Source organism: Dama dama, chromosome X, assembly GCF_033118175.1.
Source record: "Dama dama isolate Ldn47 chromosome X, ASM3311817v1, whole genome shotgun sequence".
NCBI lineage: Eukaryota > Metazoa > Chordata > Mammalia > Artiodactyla > Cervidae > Dama > Dama dama.
In genome coordinates this window covers 26,766,134-26,778,697 of record NC_083714.1, presented here as the reverse complement: position 1 = coordinate 26,778,697, position 12,564 = coordinate 26,766,134, and the positions used below count along the sequence as shown (strand labels likewise).

General features: G+C 41.5%; 1 protein-coding gene across 1 annotated transcript in view; it reads right to left on the bottom strand.

Moving 5' to 3' along the window:
- The window catches only part of GRIA3 (glutamate ionotropic receptor AMPA type subunit 3), a 292,780-nt gene that overhangs the window by 117,328 nt on the left and 162,888 nt on the right, over positions 1 to 12,564 (bottom strand). The window lies entirely within an intron of this gene.

Here is a 12,564-nt window from a genome sequence, read left to right as displayed (position 1 = left end):
GGATTTCTGTACTTAGCTGCTGAGCCAGAAAATGGGCTGAACTTTGCATACAAATTAGAAAATAGAATGTATGGTACATTTTTCTTTCTTTATCTGGAATGCTTAGGGAATAGAACACACAGGGAATGGGGTTAATGGGATTTTCAGGTTAATCGAGGTTGCTTTGGCTTATTGAAAACTTTTCTAGCAGAAGTGATTTGAGGGGAAAAAAAAAACTTTCCTAAAATGCATGCCTGCCTTTTCCTATGAAAGACTTGTGAACATCTGTACCTCTTTTGGTGCTATGACACCCTAGGCTGTGGGGGAGGGGGGTTTCCCCTAGGGGACATTTGGTGATGCCTGGAGACATTTTGGTTGTCCTATCTGGGACGGGTGACCGTGTACAGGGCAGCCCCCACAGCAAAGAATTATCCAGCCTGAAGTGTCAGTAGTGCTGAGGCTGAGAAACCGTGCCTTAAGGTCATCACTCTTAGCCTAATTTTCATGAGAAACACTGTATTGACACCAAGTTTTACAGTTCACACAGCACATTTTTATTATCTGAAAACATATAAGTGGATTGAGTACTTTCCAACTAAATGTATCGGTTGGCAGTTGGAAGTTTTTGACAAAATACCTGACATAAGCTTATTTCCTTACAGTTAGGTACTGGAAAAATTCTGGTTAATTAAGGATTTTATAAAATGTCATTTTATTGAGGACTGACTATGTGCAGAGTAGTATATGGGAGTGGGAACAGGACGGGGGATAAAATAGAGGTTAAAGACACTACCAGAGGCAGAACCAGGTTTTACAGAAGCTTGAAGCTAATTTTGCTTTATGAGCCCTCTTCCAGAAAAATAACACAAAAGTATGAATATCGTATTTGGAACCTGTGCAAATAAGGGGCCATTAAACATCATCATACATTCTTCTACGGACACAGCTGTCAAGAGTCTAAGAACAACTGGAGAAAACAACAATGTTGTATACATCTCAAATCAGAACTACATATAAAGGGCCATAATGATAATAATAAAACCAGCTACCCGTAACTGAGTGCCTAGTATATGTCAGGCACTATGCTAGGTGCTGTATTCCCTGGAACAATTTAACAGCTTAAGTACCACTGGTTTCATTTTGCAGATGAGGAATCTCAACCAAAGAGAATTTTTGTAATTTACCCAAGGCCACATAGCTAAGAAATACCAAAGCTGGACTTAGAACGTAGGTCTGTGTACCTCCAGAATCCACTCTTGGCAGTACATTACATGGTTTCTCAATATGTGCTAAATGTCAAATGTCAATAGTGACTTTAGGTTCTTAGAGAAGAGGACGAAGAGACGTCCACAGTCTGCTGGGAGGGATAGAGGAATGGAAACACATATGTAAATAGCATGCTTATTTCCAGTCATTTCAAGTCCAGAGAGGGAGAGAGCTGATTTCAATTAATTTAAAATATAAGCCACATATCCAACTGATTATTTATGGAGGGAATGAAAGGTTAATGATTGTCTTGAGGAGGTGATTTCTCACACTGCCATGACATAAAATGAGCTGTTAGGTATCTGCTGGGATGTATTCTTCAGTGTCCGCTGGCAAAAAACACCCTTCCTGGTGACATCTGTTAACTTTTGATGGCAAGTTGGGACCATACATTTGTTGAATTTTTAATTCCCTGACAACCTTCAACACAATAAAATCAGGGGGGTTTGAGTTCTGTTAGAAAAATGAGTCAGATTCCTAAGACATCTGGTAGAGCTTGGAGAGAAAGAAAGAAGTGAGCCCAAAGGAAACAGAGTAAGTCTGTCTCGCCAGACGCAGGCTTTAGTCTCCTTTGGAGAATCAGGAAGACAAGAGGGAGCCATAGAAAACATAAGTATTGTTAGATGAGCCCCTCAAAGAGAACCCAGGTGCCCAACCTTGTCACGTACTCAGCTTGATTATAGGCAAATCACTTAACTTTCTCCAGCCTCCATCACCTTATCTGTAATCTTGGACCATGAGCCTGGCCTTTCCTATCTCAGCAGTGTTGTCAGGATCAAACTGAATAACATCTGCAAAAGAGTTTGGGATGTGCATCATGTAATGATGTGGGGTTAAATAACTGTGGAGAGGGGTCATGTACTAAGATATTGTTTCTCAGTTTCAGAAAAACCTGAAGCTATTAGAATACCCACTTTAACCCATGCCCAGATGGTCTGTGTCAAATAAACTCACTTATTTGAATGTAGCTCTCTCACAGTACTACCCTTTTGAAATTAAGCTTAAACTGGAAGAGATGGGAAAGTTATCTAAAGATAGGAACCTTTAGGTGTCACAGAGACTTAAAGGCTGTAATTATTTCTTCATCTTTACTTTCAGCGCCTTCTTCAGTCTTATTTAACTTACAGTTCCTACCAATCTTGGTTTTCCAGTTCACAGTAAATGAAAAGCTACAAATTGAAGGAGGTGTCTATGGAGAGAGGGGAGAGATGTTAGAATGAGGCACAGAGGAAGTGACAGACTGGCTTAAAGAGGAAGGAGGAGTCCGGAAAAAAAAAAAAAAGACGACATTGTACTACAGTATAATCATGGATGTTCATCCTGAGTGCCTGAGTCATCAGGGTATGGCTTGTTGTGTTCAGTAATTTCTGCTGAAAAACCTGGGGAAAATAGAATACATTTTAGGGATGGTTTCCATCAGAAATGCTCAAAGTCCCAATACCTAAGATAATACATTTCAATTATCTTGAAATCTAACTTACATAGGACAGCAACGATCCTACTGATGTGAGCTAAGTGAGGCCTCACTGCCAAAAGTGTCATGTTTTGCTCTTGTCTTTCCTTTTTTTGAATTTTTGGTGCAGGGCTTGTGGGAAGAAGGGTGGGATGGAAGGCTTGTGCGTAATACTGTGCACAAATGAACTAGTTAATGACAGCGGTTCTTGTTCAGTTAGTCTTAAATCTTTCTTCTTTTCATCTGTTACAAATGAACAAGGCATAAATTGTACCCTCAGTTCTTTAATGACTCTGGTAACCAAGAGAATATTCAACTTTGCTTTTATAGCAATTATAATCGCTCTTCCTGAATTAGTTTCAGAACTTCAAGTATAAAAGCCATTTTACAGTCTACTGTGAAATTTCAGGAGGAACTACCCAGTTCCCAAATCCATGTTGTATATTCGCTGTGCCTTTCTAAGATTTGTTGGAGAAGATGGATGGCTTGATGCAATGGCAGATATGATCAGTGCAAGAAGGGAACACGTGTGAAATGTAGATAAAATTCATTGTTTTAAGGAGATTTATTTTTATGCCCACAAATAGGACCTGAAAGAAAAAAGTGCCACAATCCTCATTCAGTGAGACTTAGACAATAGTTTCATTCACAGGAGAAAAAGCTCTTATATACGAACTCACTGAACCATGCGTATAGCAGAGCAGTAAATTATTTGTTAAAGAAGTCAGGGAATCATAGTCGACCCACTGGGGGGAGACGTCCCCTTGTTGACACCCCCATCTACTTCTCTGGGAAATTGGGAGCTGGGTATTATTGAGCAGCTAAAAATAATTCAGAAAATGTTGAGTTGGTTTTCTAGAGGCCCTTTCTTTTCCAATTTAATGCTTAATCTGCATAATTTTAGAAATTTGAAGTTAAATTGCTCCATAAGACTACTTGAGAGAGGCCCACAGACCCTTTGGGAGCAAAAGCATCTGTTTTTCTATGCTCACATTAAAAAAAATGTATGTGTGGAAAAGTGTCTATGTTTTTTCCCCTTAGATCCATCTGGTATGCAGATTAGGTTATTTGCAGACCTAAGTATCTCCATGTTTGGGTTTTCTACATCAGTGCCAAAAAAGGATCTATGTATAAAGATTGATCTTGCTTTGAGTACAGAACATGCCTTGCTATTCACCTTAATCTGTTTCTCTTTGATTTAGGTACCCTGAGAATGTTTGGAGGGCTGGGGAGAGAGATGAAGCAGGTTTCTGGCGTTAATTCATCAGATTTACCCATTGTATAGATATTTTCTCTTTAAGAAAAAACTATTAGACCACGTGTGTGTGTGTGTGTGTGTGTGTGTGTCTGTGTGTGTTCAAAGAGAAGACATTTTTTTCAGTCGCCCTCCCTTTTCTTCTTCCTCAGTTACAAGAAGATACTGCTATCCTGTGGCAACCTATCTAATTTCAGCAGATTGAGATTAGAAAAATAATTCCAAAGGAATTAACTTCTGATATATGTAGCAGAAATCAGCCTCAGAATATGCCAGACTTCCCAGAAGAAACCTTCCATCAGATATGATAAAAGCCGTTCATTTTCTTGAATGAAAACCCCAAGCTACTAAATTGCTTTAGTCTTAGTAAACATATATCAGAAGTCAATTTCTTTAGAATTATTTTTCTAATAATCTCAATCTGCACACACTGAATGTCAGGGCTCCATATTGCAGGCATCTGACTTGAATAAATGTGCTGGATTAGTGAAGCAGAGAAGAGTCAGTCACCCATACCAGAGTCAGTCTAATGGCGATGGGGAGGGTGCAGATGGAAAAAGAAAGGCTGAAGCTTTTCACAAAGAAGGAAAATGGGAGGACAACCGAGAAATCTCATCAGCATGTATATTGTCTACAGGGAAAGCTTATGCAGAGAGAAGGCAATTGAATATGGCATCCAATAAAATGCTAGGATGTGAGGATTAGAGGACAAAGATTTCACCCAAGAACATGTCTTTCGGAAGTTTCACTTCCCAGACTTCAATATTACATTCACTGTGACTGAATAGAATATGCAGAAGACTTAAACAGCGGGAGAGGCAATGAGAACATACGAATAAGAGGCAATAAATGGCCACAACTAAGTTATAGGAGCAACAGATCATTCTTGCCTGGAGGACTAAGAGACCATTTCAACACATGTTGATCTTGCTGAGAATGCCTCATTGTATTAACCCTAAAACATTATTTCTCAAATTTCATATCCTCAGAAATTTCCTTAACAATTTGTGATCTATCCACATACCCCACAATACTATCATTTTCTTGATATTTATCTCTATAACTGCTTGTTTACTTAAATTTAGTAGTGTCCAAAGCAATAATATCCATGAAACTACATACAAGAAAATACAACTGTGTGAAAACAAAATCTATTCATCCAGATGTCACTGCAAATCCTCTGGTGTACTGTCAGGAGTAGTGGCGAATATTGCCTTAATGCAGCTGTGTCTTTAGGGAAGAGAATATAGATCATGTCTTCCTGTCCAAAGGAAGTTTTATTTGCCTTATGGTTCAAATCTTAAGAGTGTCCCCATCTACTTTCAAAGGGTCATGAGTCTTGTAAAGGAGCAAGATGATGGACAGTTTGGGAGGTAGCAGATAATGCCCAAGACTGTGTACAAATGACAAATGTGGAAACTTACAAAGGCTTTCCTAAGGCAATTTACTTGTACTGCCCCACTTAGGAAGCCCAGCAGCTTTGATCAGCTAGAGTTCTTGGTCATAGGGCAAATAATAAATACTTAAAACATCTGGACTTTTTCATCAGCCTAACTTCCAGTAAAATGATGCATTTCCAAACATTGTGTCTTTTCTTAAAGTATCTCATCTAGAAGACCTTTCACAGCACCCTATTTCTATTTGCAATACTCTAGGCTTTCTTCCCCAGAGAAGGCAATGGCACCCCACTCCAGTAACCTTGCCTGGAAAATCCCATGGATGGAGGAGCCTGGTAGGCTGCAATCCATGGGGTCTCAAAGAGTCAGACACAACTGAGCGACTTCACTTTCACTTTTCACTTTCATGCATTGGAGAAGGAAATGGCAACCCACTCCAGTGTTCTTGCCTGGAGAATCCCAGGGACGGCGGAGCCTGGTGGGCTGCCATCTATGGGGTCGCACAGAGTCAGATACGACTGAGGCGACTTAGCAGCAGCAGCGGCAGGCTTTTTTCCCAGGAGGTGAGGTATGGGTGATTTTAACTAGTATTCAACCTAGAGTAATACAGCAAGAAAGAACGTTGGTTTCTCTTCAACATAGCCATATGTCTGACTTTTGTAGTCTCTGTATTTTGTATCAGCTATCTCCCTAAATCACTGATAACTTATTTTAAACAATATATTTTAAATAGCAGTGTCCTTTATGCATTCTTTTATGAAGTTTACTGTCAACTATTTTATGTTCACACTTACAACTTTTGTTTTAATATTTACAACTTTATGCTAAATATCAAGTTGCATCTTTTTTCTTTTCTCTGTAGATGTTGTAAAATTGGACCCAAAGCCCTATAATCTTGAATCTCAAGACCTACTTGAAGGACTGTACAGGTGGTGAGTAGAAGGCTTGGCAGTGCCACTGGATTCATTACTTGGATTAAAGAAAAAAGGAAAGGCATCAACAGGCATAAGGTTGAGTAGTCACTCCAACATGTGTTTTTTTCCAGCCACAACCACTTGGATATGGGTGGGATATCGCAAGACTTCCTTCAGTGGCCCAGGACCCATACTTTCCCATCTGTAGATATTTATCAGGATCAAGAATTCTAGTATCTCACTTGAAATGATAGAGTTGAAACTTGTAAGAGTTTAAAACTCTTCATAGATGTGATATGAATCACTCTGAAAGCTTACAAGAAGTATTTGTTAAAGATACTGTTCTAGAAAGAGCTGTGAACCTTGAAGTCAGGTGGTTCTGGATTCAAATCCTACCATTTACTTATTAGCTCCATTACACTGTGCAAAGCCGAACTATGGATGGTTTTGGGTAGAGTTTTAGACACCCAGGTTCATCCCAGGATGTTGAGGCCTTTAAGCTGGGAGGGGAGAGGAAGAGACATGGGGTGTGGAAAATGAGATGTTCTCCTTCGAACTCCCTGATTTTGCCTCTGTGAATGCATTTTCTGTATGTGCAACGCTTCCAACATTTGACACCCTACTCTGGGAAATTTTCTGATTGCTGAAGGAAGCAAGTAAACATGTTTTCATTTTCAAATAAAAGAAAATATATCTCAGAAACCCAGTATGCTTCCTGGGCCTTTGGTTTTCAGGATAGTTCCTTACTTGGCAAGTTTCTCTCTTCTGGGAGCCGTGTCGTTTAAGTTTATCTCAATTTGCAAATGGATGACAAATGATAGAAGCTTAGTTTCTGGGCTGTAAAACACAGAATTCTCCTAATTTGCAAATGTGTGGTTTGGTCTTTCGCTTTCGCTATTTGAATTTTCATTCTCTTCCTCATCTGATAGCTCATGCACTTTTGTGATCACACTGATACAGTAAACTATTGGTAGCTTAAAGTCAGCCATGGTGGAAATATTTATTGGTCTGGCCAAAAAGTTAGTTTGAGTTTTTGTAAGATGGTATGGAAAAGCCCAAATGAATTTTTAGGGGTAATCCAATACATCACAGAAATTAGCCAACACTACAAATTAGGATTCCACCCCCGCCCCACCTTGAAAGTCAGTTTACCTGCATACCACTGGACTCAGAAGTACCCAGTGGATGGAAAGGCTGCTTCTCAACCACATTTCATTCACTCCTTCTTTCAGTGAACATTTGTTGAAGGCCTGCTCTGTACCAGTCCTGGGTCCAGACCCTGGGGAGGCAGAGGTCACCAGAACCTGATGCCTAGCCTGGAGGATCCCACCAATAGAGTAGGAAAGATTGCCAAGTTAAGAGACAGCTATAACCCATCAAGAGAAGTGTGAGAACAGAAATATGTACCGCATACTGAGAATGATTAACTCATAACCTGCTAGAGAGAGAAAAGACTTTGTCTCCAACTAAAGAATTTTTTTCCTGTGGTTTTTATAAGTGGGAGCCTGACAAACAGGTGACTTAAAGAGAATGCTATTTTGAAAACAAAGAGAGATGTATTTCAGAGGGCAATTTCTCTTGATTTCAGGAGAGTCTTGCTGTTTTACAGTGCTTACACACTAGAGGGAAGATTTTTATTTGGACCAACTGTAGGCATTTGTTGTAATGGTAAGCCAGGGTTGGCTCCATAAGAAATTGTGACTGATATGGTTCACTGGAAAAGCTAAGTTAGAAGAGGTGTAAGTGGTTATATAGTAAAGAAAAGGTGATCGGCTAAGGGCAGTGCATCCCAGCTTTGCCAAGTCCAAGCTGTGAAACATTAGGCAAGTTACTTGACCTCTCAGTTTCAGTTTTCCAGCTGTAAAACAGGGAACATAATAGTTGAGAGGCAGTGAAGTAGGGTGGTCAAGAGTATAGGCTAGACTGCCTGGGTTTAGGTCCCTACTTTGCCCTTTAATAGCTATGTGACTTTGGGCAGTTAACTTAAACTCTGATTCAATGAATTTGTCTGTAAAATGGGTGTATCATTAGTACCTACCTCACAGAATTGCAGTGAGGAACAAATGAAATGCTGTATCAATGTCTACAGCTCCTAACACAGTGCCCAATGCTTATCCTACCTATCTTAGTTATATTTTTCCCTTCCTTATTCCTACTGCGATGTTTCCCCTATCTATCCTTCTCTGTGGCAATCACATCTATCCTTCAAGGTACACTGCATATGCAGCCTCCTCCGTGAAACCTTCCCTGATTTTATGTCCTCACTCTTAAAATGGAGAGATGTAGTTTCCTGCTGCTATGGGGTGAAGGATTTGGAGAGACATCAGAACTTGGTGTGGAGGGGTATCAAGGGCACTGGTCTGGCTCTGGGTTGGAGGTATAGGGAAGGAACTGAGGTTTGCACTTAGGAGCAGAGGGGTGAATTGAACTGGGGGTAAACCAACAGCAAAGTAATTCACACTGCCACCTGCCACTGTCCTGCCTCCAACATTGATCAGGACCATGAATTCAAACCACATAGAAAGTGTGTCTCGGAAGAAGATGTGTGTGGGGAGACAGGGGATGGTTCTGCCCACAGACAAAGAAGTGCAGGTCATCACCTAACTTTTCATGTGTAGGCGTCACAGTGTTTCTACCACAGAAGAGAATGGGGGCGGGGGGACAGTGAGAGGGGTGAGAGCAGAAATTTGGCACGGTCAGTAAGATGGATGTCTACACCATTACTCAGGGGTCTTGGATCGCCCCACTCTGACAGTAACAACTGGACTTGGCCAATCTATGCTTCATTTTGGGAGCAAGGGAGGCATGGCTATTCAAGGCTTTCTCACTTGAATCCACAGAGGCTGTGGTGGTAGAGAGAACACTAAGGAACACAATCCACCTTCCTTGGAGGCTCAACCTTGGGGTGGCATGGATCACCTTGGGTGTCTGTGAAGATGCAAGTACCCGGGCAGCACTCTTCCGAGAGTCTGATTCACAGAGTCTGGTTTAGGACCCTGGAGTCTGCGTTTCAACACACAGTTTACTGTGATGCGCACCGAACTTAAAGAACTAGCTATCCGTACGATAATAAATGCACTTTGAAAAACTAAAAGCAGGATCGTCCATGATTGAGTCTCATGAAAAGGAGTAGGAAGGGAGATATTGAACTTATGGGGTACACCCTTGGAGAACTGCCCTGGGAAGCCCTGGGCAGGCAGGGGCCAGCCTGGGGACACCTGCACAGATGCCTGGGAGAGGTGCTAAAGGAGGAATTTCTGGGTAGAGCCTGAGACAGAGATTAGAGGACCAGTGGTTTCACTGGGGAGTGATTCCAGGATGCGTGGATAGGGGAGTGAGGACATGAGACAGCAAAGGGAAAGAAGCCAGCACAGGTGCACGGATGAACAGGGGGGTCTGAGCACCTCTGGGAGTGGTCTGCTGCTCACCTATCTGAAGGGCCAGGAAGTTGAAGTCTGTGTCTTTCAGTTCCCATTCACCACTGGCTGGTAGCTTCTGTCAGGAGGATTAATTCCTCCCCAACACTGATTTATGTGACTTTGTCTGATTTATCTGACTTCAAGTGAGAACAGCACGTGCTGACGATAGGATGCTGTTGGCATGTATAAAAAAGGCTAGTGCCCATCAAGGAGGTGGGGGGAGCACCAATAGCATCTGCTATAACTGCAATGACCTTATGTCACATATGTTGCACTCTGTTATCTACATATTGCTTTGATTTGCATCACTGCAGTTGATAAAAATAATGAGGTAGGCAGTAAAGTGTGATGGTGGTGGGAGTGGCCTATGGAATCAGACTGTCCTAGAACACCAGTTTCTCCTCATTGTAGCTGAGTGACCTTGGACAAGTCATTTCCCTCACTGAGCCTCACTTCCCACATATGTAAAGTAGGGCTCATAATGACACCTATTGCATTATGGTTATTGTAAGGCATAAATGCAGAATTCCCAGCAGAGGGCTCGAGACATAAGGGGGCTGAAGCAATATTACTTCCCTTTATGCCTCCGTGTCTGTTTTTTGTAAAGTAATTTAATTTATTTTTTGGCTACACCATGCAACATGTGGGGTCTTACTTCCCTGACAGGGCAGGGATCAAATCCAGGCCCCCTGCATTGGAAGCATGAAGTTTTGACCATTGGGCCACCAGGAAGCCCCCACCCCTCTCTCTTTACTCAACTTGTACCCCCATTGTATGGCACCAATGTGGTACTTAAGGTTTCTAACATGGAAGGCTTAAGTACATCCTGGAGAAAAGTCCACATTGCTCATGAAGCAGTAGCTCGAAGGTGTCATTTAAAATAATACAAAATCTAGAAAAGTAAAGGGGATGGGCATTGACCAAGTTCAGACGTTGGGAGGCTTTCCCCCTGGAGAGGAAGATATCTTTTAGACTACATGTTGAATGATGTGGGGAATTGTTTTTGGCAGAGAGAAGGGAAGGAGGATCCCAGGTGGGAAGATGCCCTGGACAAGGTCTGGTGGTAGAACAGGACAGAAAACAAACATAAGCTAACATTTATTGAGCACTTACTGTGTACAAGGCACTGTGGAAAGTGATTTTTTTTAACATGTCTTATTTCATCAAATCCCCACCACAACCTTGCAAGTTAGGCACTATTATCAATTTCATCTTCCATGTTAGGAAACTGAAGCACAAAGAACTGTTGGCTGATTTGCCTGAGGCCTCACAGGCAGGAAATGGTGAAGCCTGGAGTCAAAATCAGATGTGTCTGACTCCAAGCCCAAGTGTGAGCAGTCATAATAATAATTACTAATCATAAGAGCTATCGTGGTTCCTGTGGAATGATCAGCTCCCACCATGGATTCAATTCAATAAAGACCGAGCACCTCCTGTTATTATGTATTATTACCTAAGTAAGGAGCAGTTATAGCCTGAATCTTTGGAAATTCTCCTTTATTGTGGGGCACCCTGGGAATTTTCCTTTGGTTTCCCCTAATTATTTCTTAAAGCCGTAGGCTTGGTTCATAAGATTATGACTCCAATTTTCGATTCCCTATCAGCATATGACACGAGTTGTCATTGTTTAATCACAGGCTGCACTTGTGATGAATGTTGGATAATGTGAACAAAAGCACAGGAAAACTAATTAGAAGGAACCAAAGGCAAGAGGCTCACAGCCTTGAACAAGAGACTGTGTGAAGGTTTCTAGGACTCAGTCTCTGAAGCTCTGACAATGCATTTTGATCCTTGTCTGAATGCAAATGAACAACTCCATCACATCATAGGCAGTTTGTCACAGTGCAGCTTATTTAGCTGGTTAATTAAAAGTCTGAGTGAGCTGGTGCCTATCTGCATTGGGCTCTGAAGATAACCAAACCTGTGTTCTGACCAGGCAAGTTAATTTAAAATAAGTGACCTCAATTGGGTAATGGCTGCAGGTTCAAATTCAAGAATCGCTATAATTAGTCCCAGATGGATCTTAATTGTTCTTTCAGGAAACAGAGTGATGAAGGGGGAAAGAGAAATGCCCAAGCCTAAAGTAAAGGTTATTTGCCATATCTTTCCAAAAGCAGGGGAGCTGACTGGGGCAGGACATAGTTAAGATGGTTTAGCAAGACTTCCATGGCTGCTGTCCAAATGTGTCCTTCTAGACATAGAGTGGGCATAGCTCTTTTGGAAACAAGGAGAATTCAGTGCTCTTACCTATGTGATCTCAGGCAAGTTATTTAACCTTATGTCCGTTTTTCATCTACATAATGGAGAAAACACTATGAATGCTACCAACCTCAGAGGATTGAAGGAGATGCTGTGCAAAACTGCTTTGAAAAAAAAATGTGTAAAGCTCTACAAGGCGGTATTTATTCTTGCTTTAATCCAGGAAAGTCTCCTAATCAGAGTTGTGGTTTTAGCGTATATGGCCACGCTAGGCGTGTTCCTCTTTTTACGTTTTCCTTCTACTCTGCTGTAAACCAAGTACCTTCTGAACTACGCCCCTCGAGAGGTGAGAGGATGACAGTTGGCAGGATGTTCAGCACCGTATCTGTGTGATGGTACGTGATGTTCTAATTTCTTAGGAGGTGCGCCTGCAGAGCTGAAAGGGATTTCGGCTTTGTGAGCTTTGGGAAGAAATCAGAGTGCACACGGTTAGCATTTTGCACTACAAAATCAGATCCGTCTCCACTCGTGTTAATGTAAATCTTTGACTTGAAATTACGTGCTGGCACAGCACTGCAGTACCACGAGGTTAGTGTAAGCCACAGTGAGAGTGGGATGGCTTTAACTTCTCATTTTTTATGTGAATGCTTGGTTTCCCTTCACTGTTCTGATATGTTCTAAT